General features: G+C 42.3%; 1 pseudogene; it reads left to right on the top strand.

Moving 5' to 3' along the window:
- The first annotated feature begins 3,869 nt into the window (after positions 1-3,869).
- Positions 3,870-15,409, top strand: LOC111950577 (acetylcholine receptor subunit epsilon-like; annotated as a pseudogene).
- Positions 15,410-21,100: the final 5,691 nt, after the last annotated feature.

Genomic DNA, 21,100 nt, shown 5'->3' with positions numbered 1-21,100 from the left:
ACAGTGAGCATAACCTTGCTATTGCGAAAGGCCACCGTAGGCAGACCTGGCTCTCAAGAGAAGACAGGCTATGTGCCCACTGCCCACAAAATGAGATGGAAACTGATCTGCACTTCCTAACCTCCTGCCAAATGTATGACCATATTAGAGACACATATTTCCCTCAGATTACACAGATCCACAAAGAATTCGAAAACAAACCCAATGTTGATAAACTCTCATATCTACTGAGTGAAATACCACAGTGTGCCATCACAGCAGCAAGATTTGTGACCTGTTGCCACAAAACAGAACAAACACCATTGTAAATACAACCCATATTTATGTTTATTTATTTTCCCTTTTGTACTTTAACTATTTGCACATCGTTACAACACTTTATATAGACATAATGACATTCGAAATGTCTATATTATTTTGGAACTTCTGTGAGTGTAATGTTTACTGTTCAGTTTTATTGTTTATTTTACTTTACTTGCTTTGGCAATGTTAACATATGTTTCCCATGCCAATAAAGCCCTTGAATTGAATTGTTAAATCGGGTTCAAGTCTGGGCTCTGGCTGGACCACTCAAGGACATTCAGAGACTTGTCCCGAAGCCACTCCTACATTGTCTTGGCTGTGTACTACCTGTTGGAAGGTGAACCATCTCCCCAGTCTGAGGTCCAGAGCGATCTAGAGCAGGTTTTCATCAAGGATCTCTGTACTTTGCTCCATTCATCTTTCCCTCGATCCTGACTAGTCTCCCAGTCCCTGCTGCTGAAAAACATCCCCACAGCATGATGATGCTGCCACCACCATGCTTCACCGTAGGGATGATGCCATGTTTCCTCCAGACGTGACACTTGGCATTCAGGCCAAAGAGTTCAATCTTGTTTTCATCAGATCAGAGAATCTTGTTTCCCATGGTCTGAGAGTCCTTTAAGTGCCTTTTGGCAAAATCCAAGCAGGCTGTCATGTGCCTTTTACTAAGGAATGGCTTCYGTCTGGCCACTCTACCATAAAAGCCTGATTGAAGCTCTTAAAGAGACYGTGTAGAATTTTMAATATAATGCATCTCAATAGGTAGTGCTTTTACACAATGTAGAAACCTAAAATTCCACAAATGACTTTGTAATTTCCATGACAGGTTTTTGTATCAACATTTCAGCTTTGTACAATTAACAAATGTATTTACAGGGTTAAATATGAGTTTCTAGAGCACAACATGTGCTTAAAAAGTATCTAGAATTCATATAGCCCAATATGCTAGGCTATATCTCAATCAATACTTTGTTATTTTGGTGCGCTTAGATTTTATGTTTTGCGCACCAGTGGTATCATTGAGCCCTGCACACACGTTTTCAAAGTGTTCAGTTGTGTTTTCAGGCCTATTGTTGGGGTATTCATAGTTTGAACTCGCTGACATATTAAACAGAAACATTACCTTCATAATCTGTGTCGTTGTCATCACCACCCAATAGCATAATGACAATTATTATGAACGTCCAGAATGTCGACAGAATTGAGCCGTTTCCGGCTACTGTGTAACCCGAGCCGTGGGTGTAGCGACAGCAGGAGAAGCGAGGCGAGTGGCAGCGGGATAAGGCAGGCTACGCGCCTTTCGGAAATAACCTCTAGCTTTCTCTTTCTTTCAGTTTGTACTTTACTCAAATCTGGAACGGCAAGTAAAGATCGGTTAACTTTGCGATTTTTGGKGTATMTGTACTTGACTATATTTTTGACAACTTTTACTTCACTACATTCCTAAATAAAATAATGTACTTTTTACTCCATACATTTCCCTGACACCCTCGTTACATTTTGAATGCTTAAGAGGACAGGATAAGKGTCCAATTCACGTAAGAAAACGTCCCTGGTCATCTGTACTGCCTCTGATCTGGCTGATTCACTAAACACGTGTGTATTGATATGTAAGCTACGTGTGCMACTTTTTTATTGAYGTAGTTCTGTCCTTGAGCTGTTCTGGTCTATTCATGTTCTGTATTATGTMAAGTTTCATGTTTTGTGTGGACTCCAGGAAGTGTAGTTGCTACTTTCGCAACAGCATTTTTTTTCTTTGTATCATTACGACACACATGTTGTTTCTATTGTTCCTGCGAGGCAGGTGGCATTTTCTTTTTATAGGCGCTGCGAAAACGTTTTAAACATTGTTACAACGTTTGGTGTTAAAGGCGCTACATGGTCAATTGCAGACGTCAAATTGACCATGTAGCGCCTTTAACACCAACAGTTATGCAGGATTTATGGTGACATGGCCTCTGCAGAAGTCAGGGCATTCATACTTCTTGCGCTTCGCGGAGCAGCGCAGAGCTGTTGTGAAGGAAGTGAGTTTGTGTTTATAGAGGACCTCCCGCACTCCCCTATCAACCAATTATTTCAATGCGGAGGAGCTKAGGGAGCCCTCGGCATTGTTACACATTTTGAGAGACGCATGGCTATGCGTTACGGAGCTCAATTTGGCCTCTGCGTGCCTCTGGAGGCTTCGCAATTGTCACACAATCCATATGGCGCCTCTGACCATATTTTCGGRTCAAGCATAAACGGTCTCTTACAGAGTTTACACATCCAATAAACTGCACCACACYACTAGTGATTCAGGGMTAATATCTATAGCCATCCARCTAATTACAAACAACTGGCTAAACAAAAAGACAAGACCTTCTGAAATGTTGGAGTCCGTTTCCAGATGCTTGACACAGGAGCTCAGCCAAGATGACATGATGTAAAAAGGCTGCACCGTTTTCCCACCCGAGTCTCCTCATTGCCCCACAGCAAAAGGATCCTACATTTAGGCTATTGTTTATATGTGACTTTCACACTATGTTGAGGTCAAAATCAGAGTATAATGCTGTATGGATGTCAACCCCAACACATGTTCATGTCATCGTCATTAATCAACTGCATTACAGTTAAAAACGACTTTGACTACCACCACTATGCTACCAGTTTGTATGAATAGGGCCAACTTCTAAATGTTATGCAGCGAAAACAGCCAAATATATCCACATCAGATTTTAGTGACCACATTGTGGGCCTGTTACAATACATCAATCATGACAGATTTGACAAATATCTGCTTTGTTAGATCAGATTTGTTGAATGTGCGCCAATCCAKCGTCCTTCTATGCCATGGTCTGCATTCCATTGACCTTTATACCACATCTATCCCCATAACCTCCCAGATATCTTTCCAGGAGTTCAAACTCATTMTCGTGTCTTTGAAATCCCTACACAAGGTATCATAAAGATGTTTTTATTTGTGAACCTGTTCGTCTAAGTTCTCCATGTTTGTTTGTGTTTATACAGGATATACCTCCCCCACCTACTCTAATCATGTCAATTCAGATCTATGCGGAGACYTCCTCATTGTTAAAACATGTGGGAGGCGCATGGCATCACCACCGCAAGCCTCTGGAGGCTCCGCAATTGCTTCACACACTCCATATGGAGCGGAGCCTCTGATCCACATTGCCAGATCAAGCATAAATTGGCTTTTATGGTTGACACAGGGTGGCTCTAGCCTTGTGGGCGCCCTAAGTGAGATTTGGTTGGGGGGATTTYGAACTTGTACCTTGTGTATTAATATCTAACKCTCAACAGTAAGTTGAGACCCCCGACTGAGTTCCTAAAAACCRCCCTAGCGGCAAGGGGCCCTAAGCGACTGCTTATGTCGCTTATGCCTGGAGCCAGCCGTGGGTTGACATGCYTAGATGTTAATAATGTAAATTGAAAATGGTTCATTGGGTGCTTTTAGCAAATCGGTCACTGATTATTCAAGTTCCTTTGGCCTTTCAAGTGTTGAATCCTTTGAAATGGTATGCTTTATAGTCCTTATGGGTTTTATGCCATCCATATTTCATAATAGCATGGTTCTCTTCCTTCCTTCCTTCCTTGCTTGTGCAGTGAGTTATAATGAGGAGTCTAAGCTGATTGGGGACCTGTTCAGAAGCTACAACAAGAACATTCGTCCAGCAGCGCACCCCACAGACAAGGTGGAGGTGCAGGTCAAGCTGATTCTCACCAACCTCATCTCCCTGGTGAGAGACAGACCACACCTGCTGCAGCATAACAATACAACACACATACATTAGATGCCAGTACAAAAATGTATGCACTCACTACTGTAAGTCACTCTGGATAAGAGCATCTGCAAAATGACTCAAATGTAAAACCAAACATATTACACACATCACACTGCTGCACCCCAACAACACAATACATATTCCGTACGGATGACATACTATCTAAACAGTTCTGTACTTCCACCATGCAGGGTGCACTACAGTACTATCACATATCAAACTGAAATGGACAAATGTCTTCATCAGACAATCATATTATCTCCTCTGTTACAGAATGAAAAGGAAGAGACTCTCACAACTAATGTCTGGATTGAGATTGGTGAGAGAAACACTCACAATCTTATCAATTCATTTGTCATTTGTTTCTTGCATACTTTGACTAGATTCAGTTTTTTCCTTTCTCCTACTTTGAGTTTTTTCCAYCTCAATGCTCTCTTCTCCCTCACTCGTCTGTTTTCTCCTCAGTTCCTCCCCCTCTCTCGTCTCTCCTCTGCCTGTACCATCCCCTCCCTCCCACAGCAATGGAATGATATTCGCCTAGCCTGGAACACCTCTGAGTATTTTGGCATTGAAGTTATCTGTGTGCCTTACAACACAGTATGGCTCCCTGACATCGTCCTTGAGAACAAGTGAGCCAGTAGAGGGCTTTCATCTTTTTCCTCATTCTGATTTCCCCCCCTTTTGTGGCTCTGTTTTGCTTTGTTTTGAGCAATGGACTCTTGAACTCTTCTCATCGCACCCTACCCTTTCCTTCCACCTCCTTTCTTCCCCTCCTCTCTTCYCCCTCTGCAGCATTGATGGCAAGTTTGATGTGGCCTACTATGCCAATGTGTTGATCTACTCCAGTGGCTACATGTACTGGCTGCCTCCAGCGATCTACCGCTGCACGTGTGCCATAGAGATCACCTATTTCCCCTTTGACTACCAGAACTGCACCTTAGTCTTCAGGTCCCAGACATACAGTGCAAATGAGTTGGAAATCATATTGACGCAGAGACCAACAAGCCTATTGAGTGGGTGGACATTGATCCTGAGGCCTTCACTGGTAATACACACACTAATGTTGCAACGTCTTGTTTTTATGGTTTTCCAAATCAAATCATATTTGTCACATGCGCCGAATACAACAGGTGTAGACCTTACCGTGAAATGCTTACTTACAAGCCCTTAACCAACAATGCAGTTAAGAAAATATTTACTAAATAAAGTACATTTAAAAAAATATATATATGTTTGTGGTGGTTAATAGACGGTACTCTACCTCAGGCAAGCAATACCTCGAGACGACCTTAATATTAGACATCGTGCACCAGCTGTTCTTGACAAAAAGACACACCCCCACCCCTTGTCTTACCGTACGAAGCTGTTCTGTCCTGCCTATGCATGGAAAACCCAGCSAACTGTATATTATCTGTGTCGTCGTTCAGCCACGACTCKGTGAAACATAAGATATTACAGTTTTTAATGTCCCAGTGGTAGGATAGTCTTGAACAGTTTATTTTCCAGTGATTGCACGTTGGCCAAYAGAACGGATGGTATAGGCATGTTACCCACTCACCAATGAATTCTCATAAGGCACCCTGATCTGCGCCACCTGTATTTCCTTATTTTCTTCATGCRAATGACGAGGATTTGGGCCTTGTCCGGGAGTAGCATTATATCCTTCGCGTCAGACTCATTAAAGAAAAAATCTTTGTCTAGTTCGAGGTGAGTAATCGCTGTTCTGATATCCAGAAGCTCTTTTCGGTCATAAGAGATGGTAGCATCAACATTATGTACAAAATAAGTTACAAACAATGCAGAAAAACACACAAAATAGCACAATTGGTTMGGAGCCTGTAAAACGGCAGGCATCKCCTCTGGCGCCATTCTTTAAATAAATTATATTTCAAAATCTACCTCCCTCTAATAGTTTCCCACCACTACTCAGGTCCTGCATGTGTGACACAAATACTGAATATACAACTTTGTAGTTTCTCAAAATCAATATGTACGACTCCAACACCATAAAGTTTGCTGAGGACATGACGGTGGTAGGGCTGATCACCGACGGCGATGAGGCTGCCTATAGGGAGAATGTCAGAGACCTKGCAGTGTGGTGCCAGGACAACAACTTCTTCCTCAATGTCAGCAAGACAAAGAAGCTGATTGTGGACTACAGGAAAGGAGGTGCGAACACGTCCCCATCCACATTGGGGCTGTAGAGGAGCGGGTTGAAAGCTTCAAGTTCCTCGTTGTCCACATCACTAAGGAATTATCATGGTCCACTCACCAACACAGTCGTGAAGAGGGCATGACAATGCCTCTTCCCCCTCAGGAGGCTGAAAAGATTTGGCATGGGCCCTCAGATCCTCAGTTCTACAGCTACACCATTGAATGGCTGCATCACCGCTTGGTATGGTAACTGCTTGGCATCTGATCTCAAGGCACTACAGAAGTTAGTGCATATGGCCCAGTATATCACTGGGGCCAAGCTCCCTGCCATCCAGGACCTCTATACCAGGCGGTGTCAGAGGAAGGCCCAAAAAATTGTCAAAGACTCCTTCCAACCAAGCCGCAGACTGTTCTCTCTTCTACTGCATGACAAGCGGTACCAGTGCACCAAGTCTGGAACCAACAGGATCTAAACAGCTTCTAACCCCAAGCCATTAGACTGCTAATCAAATGGCTACCCTGACTACCTGCGTTGACCCTTTTTTGCACTCTCTCTCTTGCAGTGACTACGCACACATACTGGACTCTACCCACACACTAACCCATACTTACGCTGACATCCCAACACACACACACRCACACTGACGCAACACACATTCACACTCACCAAGTACGCTGCTGCTACTGTTTTATTTATCCTGTTGCCTAATCACTTTACCTATATGTACATAGCTTCCTCAATTACCCCRTACCCCTGCACATCGACTCGGTACTGGTACTCCTTGTATAGAGCCATGTTATATTTACTCTTTATTGTTATTCACTGTGTATTTATTCCYCATGTCACTTTGTATTTGACTTTTTTTTTCTTAATCTGAAGTACAWTGTTGGAAAAGGACCTGTTAGCATTTCATTGTTAGTTGTGGTGGAATTATTCTAATCAAAGAGACTTTTAGATTTCCTCAAAACAATTGAACTTTATTATTTAATGACTGCAGTAATGGAACGTTAACAATCACCCAATGGTGTAGTGTTAAAGCCCAAATAAACAGGATTCRGTTAGAACTATTTATAGTCTTCCTGAGTCCTTGTGACAAGGAACAGAAATGATACAAAGGTACATTGTGCTCTCATGCAACAGACATCAAGATTTACATGGCACCAAATATCTGTCTCTAGTTCATTTACTACTTGTTTATACAGAAATACTAATGCAACCTAGAATACTAAATCCTTTCCTTAAATAAACTGGACATTGGTCCTCCCTGTTACCGATAAACAGGCACACAGACACTAATCATGGAATGCAGTCTTTAGGTTCTCACCAAGCCATCGTAAATCTGTCAGAGTTAAATCTGAGGATTCTCTCTCTTCACGCAGACACATGAGAGTTCTAAGAACCCTATTCTGTTGCCTCTAGAAAAAACAGACGGTGTGAATGTTTTAATATAGGAATACATTCTAATATAAAAGTAATGTGATTAACATAATGTTGTAATTCTACGACATTGTCTAAACCTGTTGACAAAGCATGTGACAAATAACATTTGATTTGATTAAATCAAATCAAATCAAGTTTATTTTATATAGCCCTTCGTACATCAGCTAATATCTCGAAGTGCTGTACAGAAACCCAGCCTAAAACCCCAAACAGCAAGCAATGCAGGTGTAGAAGCACGGTGGCTAGGAAAAACTCCCAAGAAAGGCCAAAACCTAGGAAGAAACCTAGAGAGGAACCAGGCTATGAGGGGTGGCCAGTCCTCTTTGCTGCTGTGCCGGGTGGAGTTAAACAGAACTATGCCAAGATGTTCAAAATGTTCATAAGTGACAAGCATGGTCAAATAATAATCATGAATAATTTTCAGTTGGCTTTTCATAGCCGATCATTAAGAGTTGAAAATAGCAGGTCTGGGACAGGTGGCGGTTCATAACCGCAGGCAGAACAGTTGAAACTGGAATAGCAGCAAGGCCAGGTGGACTGGGGACAGCAAGGAGTCATCATGCCCGGTAGTCCTGACGTATGGTCCTAGGGCTCAGGTCCTCCGAGAGAGAGAAAGAAAGAGAGAAGGAGAGAATTAGAGAGAGCCAAGATTTTCAAAATGTTCATAAATGACAAGCATGGTCAAATAATAATCAGGAATAAATTTCAGTTGGCTTTCATAGCCGATCATTAAGAGTTGAAAACAGCAGGTCTGGGACAGGTAGGGGTTCCCAACCGCAGGCAGAACAGCTGAAACTGGAATAGCAGCAAGGCCAGGCGGACTGGGGACAGCAAGGAGTCATCATGCCGGTTTGCCGTGACGTATGGTCCTAGGGCTCAGGTCCTCCGAGAGAGAAAGAAAGAGAGAAGGAGAGAATTAGAGAGAGCCAAGATTTTCAAAATGTTCATAAATGACAAGCATGGTCAAATAATAATCAGGAATAAATATCAGTTGGCTTTTCATAGCCGATCATTAAGAGTTGAAAACAAGCAGGTCTGGACAGTAGGGGTTCCATAACCGCAGGCAGAACAGCTGAAACTGGAATAGCAGCAAGGCCAGGCGGACTGGGGACAGCAAGGAGTCATCATGCCCGGTTTGCCGTGACGTATGGTCCTAGGGCTCAGGTTCTCCRAGAGAGAGAAAGAAAGAGAGAACGAGAGAATTAGAGAGAGCATACTTAAATTCACATAGGACACTGGATAAGATAGGAGAAGTACTCCAGAAGTACTCCAGGTATAACCAACTGACCCTAGCCCCCCGACACATAAACTAYTGCAGCATAAATACTGGAGGCTGATTAACAGCTATCTGTAAACAATTTACAACCCATCAACAGGTCAAATCCTAATGAAATGGCTTCTATTGATCCCAGTGTGTCTGTTTCCACCCTGTTAGAGAACGGTGAGTGGGCCATAAAGCCCCGGCCAGCCAGGAAGCTGATCAACTCACGCTACACTCCTGATGACCTGGAGTACCAGGAGATYTCCTTCAACCTGGTCATCCAGAGAAAACCTCTATTCTACATCATCATCCTGCCCTGCTCACTCATCTCCTCCCTGGTCGTCCTGGCCTACTTCTTACCTGCACAGGGTAGGTTGCAACACTGCTGCTGATTGGTCAGTGGTGTAACTTAAGGATACAGGAAGATGATACAGTATGCCATCAACAACTGATGTTARCAGATGTCTGTTAGTGTTGTTTCATATATTGACTATTAAATCAAATTATTTATATTTAAAGCAGCTATCAACAGTTGAAACAATAACAAAGTGTCCTCCCTGCCCCCATTTCAGTAAAAAGCTGAGGGATGGGGCTAGAGAAATATAACCACTCAAATTCATAAAAGAGAGCTATGGATGCAAGGACTGACCATCCATGATATCAGAATTATAATTTTAAATTTTCTGAGGTTATGTAGTGTTTTACATTTACTTTGTTTACAAACATTGAAGTAAAACAAGTTTATATTTTGGATTCTGATGGGGTACGAATGCTTATGAGGCATTAATAAGTTATATTCTTCAAGAATCAATGGGTACATATCATTAATTTATGAGTCCACAAATGGATGTAGCAACTGCAGATTGCCCCTTTATGCTCTAACATAGATTTCATGGTTTTGAGTTTCAAACTAGAGAATGCACTGTATGTTGTCGGATTTAAGTTGGATTCTGTTTGCCTGCGCAAGACAAGATCAATAGGGATCTGCATTCCAACTAAAACACTTGGAAGCACTCTCACGTTACGTCTGGAATTGCTCGAGTATATTACAGGGATCATCAACTAGATTCAGCCGCGGGCCTTTTYTTCTKGAGCGGATGGTCAGGGGGCCGGAACATTATTACWAATCATTTGTAGACTACAAGAAACCCAAACAGATAATGTGACTAAAACATAACTTCAAACCTTGCTTAGGCATTTGTTTACGATCACATCTCTTTATTATGCTTGGGAATAGGCCTACTTGGGATCAGATTTCCAAAATGTTTATCACTTGGAGCTGATTTGGAGCTGGAGCTGTCCAACAACAAAAATMTTTTTTTTGCTCAGAAAACTTGGTGGGCCAAATAAAACCATCTGTATATTATGTCTGTTGTCGTCTATGATGATTATGGGAAAAGCACTGCACTCCCGTCTACCCCTCTGATTCTCTGTTGTCCCCTTCATAGCTGGGGGACAGAAGTTGACTGTGTCCATCTCTGTCCTGCTGGCTCAGACTGTCTTCCTATTTCTTATTGCTCAGAAGGTCCCTGAGACATCGCTCAATGTCCCACTCATTGGCAAGTGAGTTAGAATGTACCTGGGTGTGTTTGTATGATGATTCTGTGTGAGAGACTCCATATAATAGTCACTGCATTCCTTTCTCAACTTCAAATTTGTGCCCTCTAATGGGATTCTTCTTCAGTCTCTTTCTTACTGCCTTCCTCCATACATTTCTGTTACTCCATAAGAGAGCCAAATCCCCTCTCCATCAACATCGGTCTGTTCTTCTCTTCCAGGTACCTGATCTTTGTCATGTCTGTGACCACGCTCATCGCCACCAACCAAATCGTGGTGCTCAACATCTCCCTCCGCAGTCCCAAAACCCACACCATCAAGCAGGTATGTATACATTGAAAAGCAAAATGATTTGTTTAACCACAAATGGGTGCTAAGTGGCCTTAAAAAAATCCAGGTCCAGTACTTGTGTGGGTTTGAAAGTTAAATACTYTATTGCATAGGCCAAGTCATGACTAAAATATAGTGCATTCTGAAAGTATTCAGACCCCATAACTTTTTCCACATTATACATTTATGGATTTTCCCCACAATGACAAAGCAAAACAGGTTTTTAGATTTCTTTGMCAATTTATTAAAAATAAAAACAGAAATACCTGATTTACATAAGTATTCAGACCCTTKGCTATCAGACTCGAAATTGAGCTCAGGTGCATCCTGTTTCCATTGACCATTTGGAAAGGCATACACCTTTCTATATAAGATCCGTATAGCTCCGAGACAGAATTGTGTTGAGGCACAGACCTGGGGAAGGGTACCAAAAAATGGCTGCAGCATTGAAGAACACAGTGGCCTCCATCATTCTTAAATGGAAGAAGTTTGAAACCACCAAGACTTTTCCTACAGCTGGCCGCCCGGCCAAACTGAGCAATCCGGGGAGAAGGGCCTTGGTCAGGGAGGTGACTGCGAATCTGATGGTCACTCTGACAGAGCTCTGTGGAGATGGGAGAACCTTTCAGAAGGGCAACCATCTCTGCAGCACTCCACCAATCAGGCCTTTATGGTAGAGTGGCCAGACGGACACCACTCCTCAGTAAAAGGCACATGACAGCCCGCTTGGAGTTTGCCAAAAGGCACCTAAAGGACTCTCAGAACATGAGAAACAAGATTATCTGGTCTGATGAAACCAAGATTGAACTCTTTGGCATGAATGCCAAGCATCACGTCTGGAGGAAACCTGGCACCATCCCTACGGTGAAGCATGATAGTGGCAGCATCATGCTGTGAGGATGCTTTTCAGCGGCAGGGACTGGGAGACCAGTCAGGATCRAGGGAAAGATGAATGGAGCAAAGTACAGAGATCCTTAATGAAAACCTGCTCCAGAGTGCTCAGAACCTCAGACTGGGGTGAAGGTTCACCTTCCAACAKGACAACGACCCTAAGCACACAGCCAAGGCAACGCAGGAGTGGCTTCGGGACARGTCTCTGAATGTACATGATTGGCCCAGCCAGAGCCCGGACTTGAACCTGATCGAACATCTCTAGAGAGACCTGAAAATAGCTGTACAGCGACGCTCCCCATCCAACCTGACGAGCTTTCGAGGATCTGCAGAGAAGAATGGGAGAAACTACCCAAGTAAAGGTGTACCAATCTTGTAGTTTCAACCTACAAGAAGACTCAAGGTTGTAATCGCTGCCAAAGGGGCTTCAAAGAACTAAAGGGTCTGAATACTTATGTAAATATGATATTTCAGTTTTTTTTGTTGTCTAAAAATCTGTTTAAGGAAATGAAAAGCTGTTAAAACGACCCAACATGTTTTTGATAAAATATGCATCCAAGCAGAAATGAAATCTTATGTGGTTGAAATACTATCAGCTTTGATGATGCTTATAAAGATAGCACCTTTACAGACTGTTCTGGTCCTTCTATTTATTTTCAACTCCATTTCACAGCTTTTCTCTTACTGAATTAAACTTTGATATTGTCCTTTTTGCCTCAGTGCATCAATGTTAACTTTTTCTGCCTAAATTCCCAAAAGCATTTGGCAATTGCCGTGTATTTAGCACGCTACAGTTAGGCCCTAAAGCTTAGGCTAAATACTAACGTCAGATAGAAAAACCTCAGTGTAGCCTATAGATATGAATTGCACAAGAATTATACTTTTTTTTAACGCCTTCTTTTCTCTTTATTCAATACTATAACGATCCGATATGACATAAGATCCTACTTTGTCAGAATGAATATTAGACTTTTTTGTTGCCTATTCCACCTTTCCTCTCCCCTGTTTAGCCCCTCTGGTGGATAATGCAGAGGCGGAAGTGAACAGAGTGAGGGAGCGACGGCGTAGCTCGTTCGGCCTGATGCAGAGAGCGGAGGAGTATGTGCTGAAACAACCACGCAGCGAGATGATGTTTKACAAACAGAGAGAGAGAGGCACGGTCTCACACGATCATTTGGTAAGATTAGAGATACCGGTAGGGAGGGAAGGAAGGATAGCGCATGGGGGGGGTATACAACATTTGTTTTGGTGTTATGGAACCCAGAAACAGTTGTGCCAAACAACATTTGAGACAGGCACGTRCACAGATAGGGCTCTACCTGTACAGAGCACATGCCCCTTTGCCCTTCCAGTCTCCAAAGTTCCTTTTTCAGTGGTGGAATAATCTCCCCCCAAATGTTTMTTTTTTTAAATAAATGTTCTGTCATGGTTGTTCTGAACCTACTGTCAGCAAGTCCTCATTAAATKATAATCTATGCTTCAGAACCAACAAGTTGCGCATCTTAATTGTTGACCAATTGACCATCGACGTTGGAGCATAAAGAAGGTCATGCTAGTGGTGCACGGGTCAGCTGTTTGTTCACCGGCACCCGCCCGCAATTGCTAATAACACATCTGCAACCACCCAACTATGTGTAATAAAGTGGAAATCTGAGAACCGACCCTAACCCGCAAATATAGAAAATGCATGGTAGGCTAGAGATGGCAGAATTTTTTGGGGGAAGATCTTTTTGCCTGATTTTAGATATGTTTCTGCTTATAATTTCCAACATTATGGTAGGCTATTTGTTAGTCAACTTGTCTATAGTTAGATACAGGTGGCTTCTCTTCTGTCATTATGTTGCCCGAAGAGTAAATAAACCCTTACTCAGCAGAATGTTATAAATGGATAGAATGAATGCTTCAATCTAGTTGACTTCGGTAAAGTTCTCTCTGTCATCTCTGCTTCTTTCGTGGAGCAAAGAAGTTTAGAGATCGGGGAGAAAATGCAATAACTCAAAAATCTGGAAAGATTTTCTGTGCAACATTTCCTTATGACATCAGTTTATCCGGTTGTAAGGGAAGCTGTGAAAACGACCCAACATGTTTCTGATAAGATTTCAGTTCGGCTTGGATGCATATTTTGTGGTTGAAATACTATCAGCTTTTATGATGCTGATAAAGATAGGTACTGTTTAGAGGTGCTAACTGTGCATTGGCATTCTCTCAAGATGACAAAAATCATATTTCTCCACTCCTGTTCAAAATTTTGCCGACATAATTTTACTGCAAGAAATGCTTAATTCTCCAGGAGTTAMTATTAAGGCTATGTGAGMGGTTATAGACCTACAGTCAGTGCCCAGATTTCAKTTTCCATTTAACCCTTCTGAACAGTAGGCTACAGTTCCCTCAATATTAACTTTTTCTGCCCGTTCCAAAATGCATTTGGCGATTGGCGTGTTGGCTATTTGGCGCGTGTACAGTTAGGCCCTAAAGTTTAGGCTTATGCACTAATGCAGATAGCCTAAAATAATGAAAGAAAAACCTCAATGTAGCTTAAGATGTATACATTGCACAAGAATTATACATTTATGGATTTTTTAAGGTATTGTCTTTATTCAACCCGCCCGCCACCAACCCGCCCTTCATCCACACAATATTTCATGACCCTCAACCCGTCCGCCCTGCGGATATAACCACGGGGACTGCGATTTATGAGTCACTAGGGCACGCATATCCAGATTAGTGACCAGAAATAACTTGTTTCAAGCCTACATTCATCATCCATATAAAATACAGTTTCACAATCTACTACTGACTTATCTTTGCCAGAACAATTGTCTACCTGGCGATTTGATTGATCATTTTCATATTTCAGATAGGCCTAATGTGGGTGGCTACTGGCTATATGTCTAAAGATAAGCAGCTGTAACATCGCACTGCCATCAATATTATGGGACAAAGATGTAACATATTCTGGCGAAATTCTTACGATATTTGTGAGGAAGAACAGGGCTATCCGGCTGGCAATGAGCGCTTTGCAGRCAGGCATGATAGTGGCCACAAATAGAGTTGGGTTGGATATAGTAATGGTAGGCTACAATCTTCTATTTTGACTGGTATTGTGTTGGTCATTGTTAATAAGAATTTGAGTTCAAAATAGTTTAGAAAAATAATTTACTAATCAGATTGTTCTGCTTTCCCTTCTTGTAATAATTGCTCAACGAATCTGTGACCGCGGCTGCAGGAACCATTTTTTTGGGGTGCCCTTTTTTTGTTGATGAGCACATGCCCCCCCCCCCCCAAAAGGTCTGCGGACAGCCCTGCTTTGAGATGTAGTAGTAAGTAGTTATGTATATTATCCAGCAAGCCACTTTTTTAAATAGATGTCTGGGTTAATTTGAATTGGTTTTAAAAAGCATTTGGTTGTATTTGTTCTTGTAAATAAGTATCACAATCAATAGGAAAAGGAGAGAGGATAAAGATTCGCACTGTGGTCCATCACCAGCATATGTGTAGGTGACTGTATGTCTCTGTTACCCTCTAGTGGATGGCATTGATGTGAGCACCACAGCCAGCCTGTTCAAGAGCCTCGCCCAAGCTGCTCCTGAGATCAAGGAATGTGTGGATGCCTGTAACTTTATCGCTGAGAGCACAAAGCAAGCAAATGACATTGGATCAGTAAGTATTGCTTTTATTCTGGGGATGTAGGTCAGGTTTTGGAGAGAGAATCAAACATTTGAACAGCCGTGAACACCGATAGGGCTCTAACTGTACAGCACATGCCCCTTTGCCCTTCCAGTCTCCAAAGTTCTTTTTCAGTGGTGGAATAATCTCCCCCAAATGTTTCTTTTTTAAAATAAATGTTCTGTCATGGTTGTTCTGAACCTACTGTCAGCAAGTCCTCATTAAATGATAATCTATGCTTCAGAACAAACAAGTTGGCATCTTAATTGTTGACCAATTGACCATCGACGTTGGAGCATAAGAAGGTCATGCTAGTGGTGCACGGGTCAGCTGTTTGTTCACCGGCACCCGCCCGCAATTGCTAATAACACATCTGCAACCACCCAACTATGTGTAATAAAGTGGAAATCTGAGAACCGACCCTAACCCGCAAATATAGAAAATGCATGGTAGGCTAGAGATGGCAGAATTTTTTGGGGGAAGATCTTTTTGCCTGATTTTAGATATGTTTCTGCTTATAATTTCCAACATTATGGTAGGCTATTTGTTAGTCAACTTGTCTATAGTTAGATACAGGTGGCTTCTCTTCTGTCATTATGTTGCCCGAAGAGTAAATAAACCCTTACTCAGCAGAATGTTATAAATGGATAGAATGAATGCTTCAATCTAGTTGACTTCGGTAAAGTTCTCTCTGTCATCTCTGCTTCTTTCGTGGAGCAAAGAAGTTTAGAGATCGGGGAGAAAATGCAATAACTCAAAAATCTGGAAAGATTTTCTGTGCAACATTTCCTTATGACATCAGTTTATCCGGTTGTAAGGGAAGCTGTGAAAACGACCCAACATGTTTCTGATAAGATTTCAGTTCGGCTTGGATGCATATTTTGTGGTTGAAATACTATCAGCTTATGATGCTGATAAAGATAGGTACTGTTTAGAGGTGCTAACTGTGCATTGGCATTCTCTCAAGATGACAAAAATCATATTCTCCACTCCTGTTCAAAATTTTGCCGACATTTTTTACTGCAAGAAATGCTTAATTCTCCAGGAGTTACTATTAAGGCTATGTGAGAGGTTTAGACCTACAGTCAGTGCCCAGATTTCAGTTTCCATTTAACCCTTCTGAACAGTAGGCTCACGTTCCCTCAATATTAACTTTTTCTGCCCGTTCCAAAATGCATTTGGCGATTGGCGTGTTGGCTATTTGCGCGTGTACAGTTAGGCCCTAAAGTTTAGGCTTATGCACTAATGCAGATAGCCTAAAATAATGAAAGAAAAACCTCATGTAGCTTAAGATGTATACATTGCACAAGAATTATACATTTATGGATTTTTTAAGGTATTGTCTTTATTCAACCGCCGCCACCACAACCGCCCTTCATCCACACAATATTTCATGACCCTCAACCCGTCCGCCCTGCGGATATAACCACGGGACTGCGATGTATGAGTCACTAGGGCAGCATATCCAGATTAGTGACAGAAATAACTTGTTTCAAGCCTCATTCATCATCCATATAAAATACGTTTCACAATCTACTACTGACTTATCTTTGCCAGAACAATTGTCTACCTGGCGATTTGATTGATCATTTTCATATTTCAGATAGGCCTAATGTGGGTGGCTACTGGCTATATGTCTAAAGATAAGCAGCTGTAACATCGCACTGCATCAATATTATGGGACAAAGATGTAACATATTCTGGCGAAATTCTTACGATATTTGTGAGGAAGAACAGGGCTATCCGGCTGGCAATGAGCGCTTTGCAGACAGGCATGATAGTGGCCACAAATAGAGTTGGGTTGGATATAGTAATGGTAGGCACAATCTTCTATTTTGACTGGTATTGTGTTGGTCATTGTTAATAAGAATTTGAGTTCAAAATAGTTTAGAAAAATAATTTACTAATCAGATTGTTCTGCTTTCCCTTCTTGTAATAATTGCTCAACGAATCTGTGACCGCGGCTGCAGGAACCATTTTTTTGGGGTGCCCTTTTTTTGTTGATGAGCACATGCCCCCCCCCCAAAAGGTCTGCGGACAGCCCTGCTTTGAGATGTAGTAGTAAGTAGTTATGTATATTATCCAGCAAGCCACTTTTTTAAATAGATGTCTGGGTTAATTTGAATTGGTTTTAAAAAGCATTTGGTTGTATTTGTTCTTGTAAATAAGTATCACAATCAATAGGAAAAGGAGAGAGGATAAGATTCGCACTGTGGTCCATCACACCATATGTGTAGGTGACTGTATGTCTCTGTTACCCTCTAGTGCAGGGGTGTCAAAGTCAAATGGACGGAGGGCCAAATAAAAAATTTAGCTACAAGCCGAGGGCCGGCTGTTCGAATGTTCATTGAAAATTTTTTAAATGACGCATATAGTCTAGTGAACCTAATTGAACCTACTGAAAACCTAACAAATATATTCCAATATGATCAGATAAATAAAGCAATATTTTCTTCTATGGCTCTGTCAGTAATCTTTAATTTTCAACACAAAAGACAAATTTCCTTTATATAAAAATCCCCATAACATGAACATTAAATGAAAGAAACCGGTATTCAGGCACCATCAGTAGCCTATATTTTCTATTTTAGCAAAAGTGGGCTAAATTTACTTCAAAGAAAAAAACAATAAAGCATTTCTATCATCCACTCAACTGAAATATTTTTAAAATATAATTGGATTGAAATACAATAAAAAAAGTGCAAAAATCTATTAATCAAAAACAACACTTTGTTAAGGAGAAGTAACATGCAGTGAAAACAAATATAAACTTTAACTTTTAAACTTGAACTGAGTAAAAACTCTAAATATGTGATTGCACAGTAATGTTCACTTGTTTGAGGTTGAGGGTGATACTTGGTGGTGTCCCATCTTTTCCACAAGTTCATCAATGTTCGGGGTAAGGCTCTGAGCTGAGGAAATCCTCAGAATTGAGTGGAGGTGTTCAGCAGTAAGTCGACTTCTGTGTGATGTTTTGTTCAGGTTCATCAAAGAAAACAGTTGTTCACACAGGTATGTGCTGCCAAACATAGACAACGTTTGAGCAGCCTGGATGCGCAGCTGGGGCATTGTGTCGGGGAGGAAACGGGCGAACTCCGCAGCACCACTGCCGCATATTTTGCCCTCAGTGCATCATTGCATTGGAGGTCAATCAACTCCATTTGGAGGTTTGGTGTGAGCTTTCCACGTCAACAGCAAATGGGTTACCGAGCAGTTCCAACCTGCTTTTTTGTGCTTCAAAGTCAGCAAATCGGCGTCGAAAGTCAGCGGCAAGCATACCTATTTTATCAGCCAACTGTGCGCTCGGGACGCACTGGTAGAGAGCTTCTCTTTCATGGTCTGGCAGCTGGGAAAGTGGCTCAAATTTTCTTTCCGCATCTGCGTCTCCCACGAGTCAGTTTGGTTTTTAAATGCCTTCACTGTACTGTACATATCAGAGATGACATGATCCCGACCCTGCAGCTGCAAGTTCATTGCATTCAGATGACTCGTAATGTCACACAGAAAAGCCATTTCACACAGAAACATTTCGTCTCGGAGTTGTGTTGTGTCTTTCCCTTTGCTGTCCAAGAACAGACAAATCTCCTCACGAAGCTCGAAACATCTTTGAAGCACCTTTCCCTGGCTTAGCCATCGCACCTCTGTGTGATAAGGCAAATCACCATGCTCCGTTTCTAACTCCGTCAGAAATGCCTTGAACTGGCGGTGATTCAAACCTTTGGCTCTGATAAAGTTAACTGTGCGCGTGATGATGCTCATTACATGCTCCATTTTCAAGGCTTTACCGCACAACGCTTCCTGGTGTATGATACAATGATAAGCTGTCAGCTCACCTGTCGCGTTTTCCTCTTGCATCTTTTCCCGTATCTTCGCCACCAGTCCGCTCCTGTGTCCACACATCGCAGGTGCTCCGTCGGTTGTCAAACCCACGAGTTTTTCCCAAGGCAGCTCCATCTCATTTACACATCTTGACACCTCTTCATACAAATCATGCCCCGTAGTTGTGCCATGCATAGACGTAAAGCCAAAAACTCCTCTGTCACGCTTAGGCTGAGTCCCTCCGCGGATGAAAATTGAGAACTGGGCAATGTCAGAAATGTCGGTGCTCTCATCCACAGCCAAGGAATATGCAATGAAATCTTTTCCCTTTTTCACAAGCTGCTCTTTTAGATTGATGGACAACTGGTCTACTCTCTCGGCAATGGTGTTTCTGCTCAGACTCACTTTAAAAAGAGTTGCCTTTTTTCTGGGCAAACTTCGTCACAAACTTTAATCATGCAGTTTTTGATGAAATCCCCCTCCGTAAATGGCCGGGCTGATTTAGCGATCTCTTCTGCCAAAATAAAACTGGCCTTGACAGCAGCCTGGCCTTGTGATTTGGCTTTTTTGAACAGAGCCTGTCGAGATTTGAGGCCTCGTTTTAATTCTCTGCCTTTTGTAGCCTTTGTTCCATGTCCATATTCTTGTTTTTGTCCGCGTGTTTCGTTTCATAATGTCGTCTCAGATTATACTCTTTCAGTACCGCCACACTTTCTCCACACAGAAGACACACAGGTTTTCAGCTACCTCCGTGAACATATACTCCGACTCCCACCTTGTTTGAAACCCCCGGTTCTCAGTGTCCACCTTCCGTTTTGCCATTTTGATGGGTATCTGAAAGTTAATTTTACTGTGATGCTGCGACTGCTGTGCCAATAAATATTGAAATGAAGCAGCCTACTGCTCGGTGCGTCACCGTTGCATTGTGGGAAATGTAGTATTGGTGGTAAAAGATCTGCGGGCTGCCGGCTTGCTGCGGTCTGCGGGCCGGTTCTAATAATAAATCAAGATCATCCCAGGGGCCGTAAAAAACCTTCTCGCGGGCCGGATGTGGCCCGCGGGCCTTGACTCTGACATATATGCTCTAGTGGATGGCATTGATGTGAGCACCACAGCAGCCTGTTCAAGAGCCTCGCCCAAGCTGCTCCTGAGATCAAGGAATGTGTGGATGCCTGTAACTTTATCGCTGAGAGCACAAAGCAAGCAAATGACATTGGATCAGTAAGTATTGCTTTTATTCTGGGATGTAGGTCAGGTTTCCACATTTTGTTATATTACAGCCTTATTCTAAAATGTGTTATAGTTTTTTCCCCTCATCAATCTACACACAATACCCATGATGACAAAGCAGAAACAGGTTTTTAGAAATGTGTATTTAACCTTTATTTAACTTTATTTAAAATATCACATTTACATAAGTATTCATACCCTTTACTCATTACTTTGTTGAAGCACCTTTGGCAGCGATTACAGCCTTGATCTTGTTGGGTATGACGCTACAACCTTGGCTTGGCACACCTGTATTTGGGGAGTTTCTCCCATTCTTCTCTGCAGATTCTCTCAAGCTCTGTCAGGTTGATGGGGAGCGTCGCTGCACAGCTATTTTCAGGTCTCTCCAAAGATGTTCGATCGGGTTCAAGTCCAGGCCTGACTAGGCCAATCAAGGACATTCAGAGACTTGTCCCGAAGCCACTCCTGCGTTGTCTTGGCTGTGTGCTTAGGGTCGTTGTCCTTTTAGAAGGTGAACCATCGCCCCAGTCGGAGGACCTGAGCCCTCTGGAGCAGGTTCCATCAAGGATCTCTGTACTTTGCTCCATTCATCTTTCCCTCGATTCCGACTAGTCTTCCAGTCCCTGCCACTAAAAACATCCTCACATGATGCTGCCACGTACCACG

This window comes from Salvelinus sp. IW2-2015, linkage group LG23 (assembly GCF_002910315.2).
Source record: "Salvelinus sp. IW2-2015 linkage group LG23, ASM291031v2, whole genome shotgun sequence".
Taxonomy (NCBI): Eukaryota; Metazoa; Chordata; class Actinopteri; order Salmoniformes; family Salmonidae; genus Salvelinus; species Salvelinus sp. IW2-2015.
Note: the sequence above shows the minus strand (reverse complement) of the source record. Positions and strands in the feature narration are given on the sequence as shown.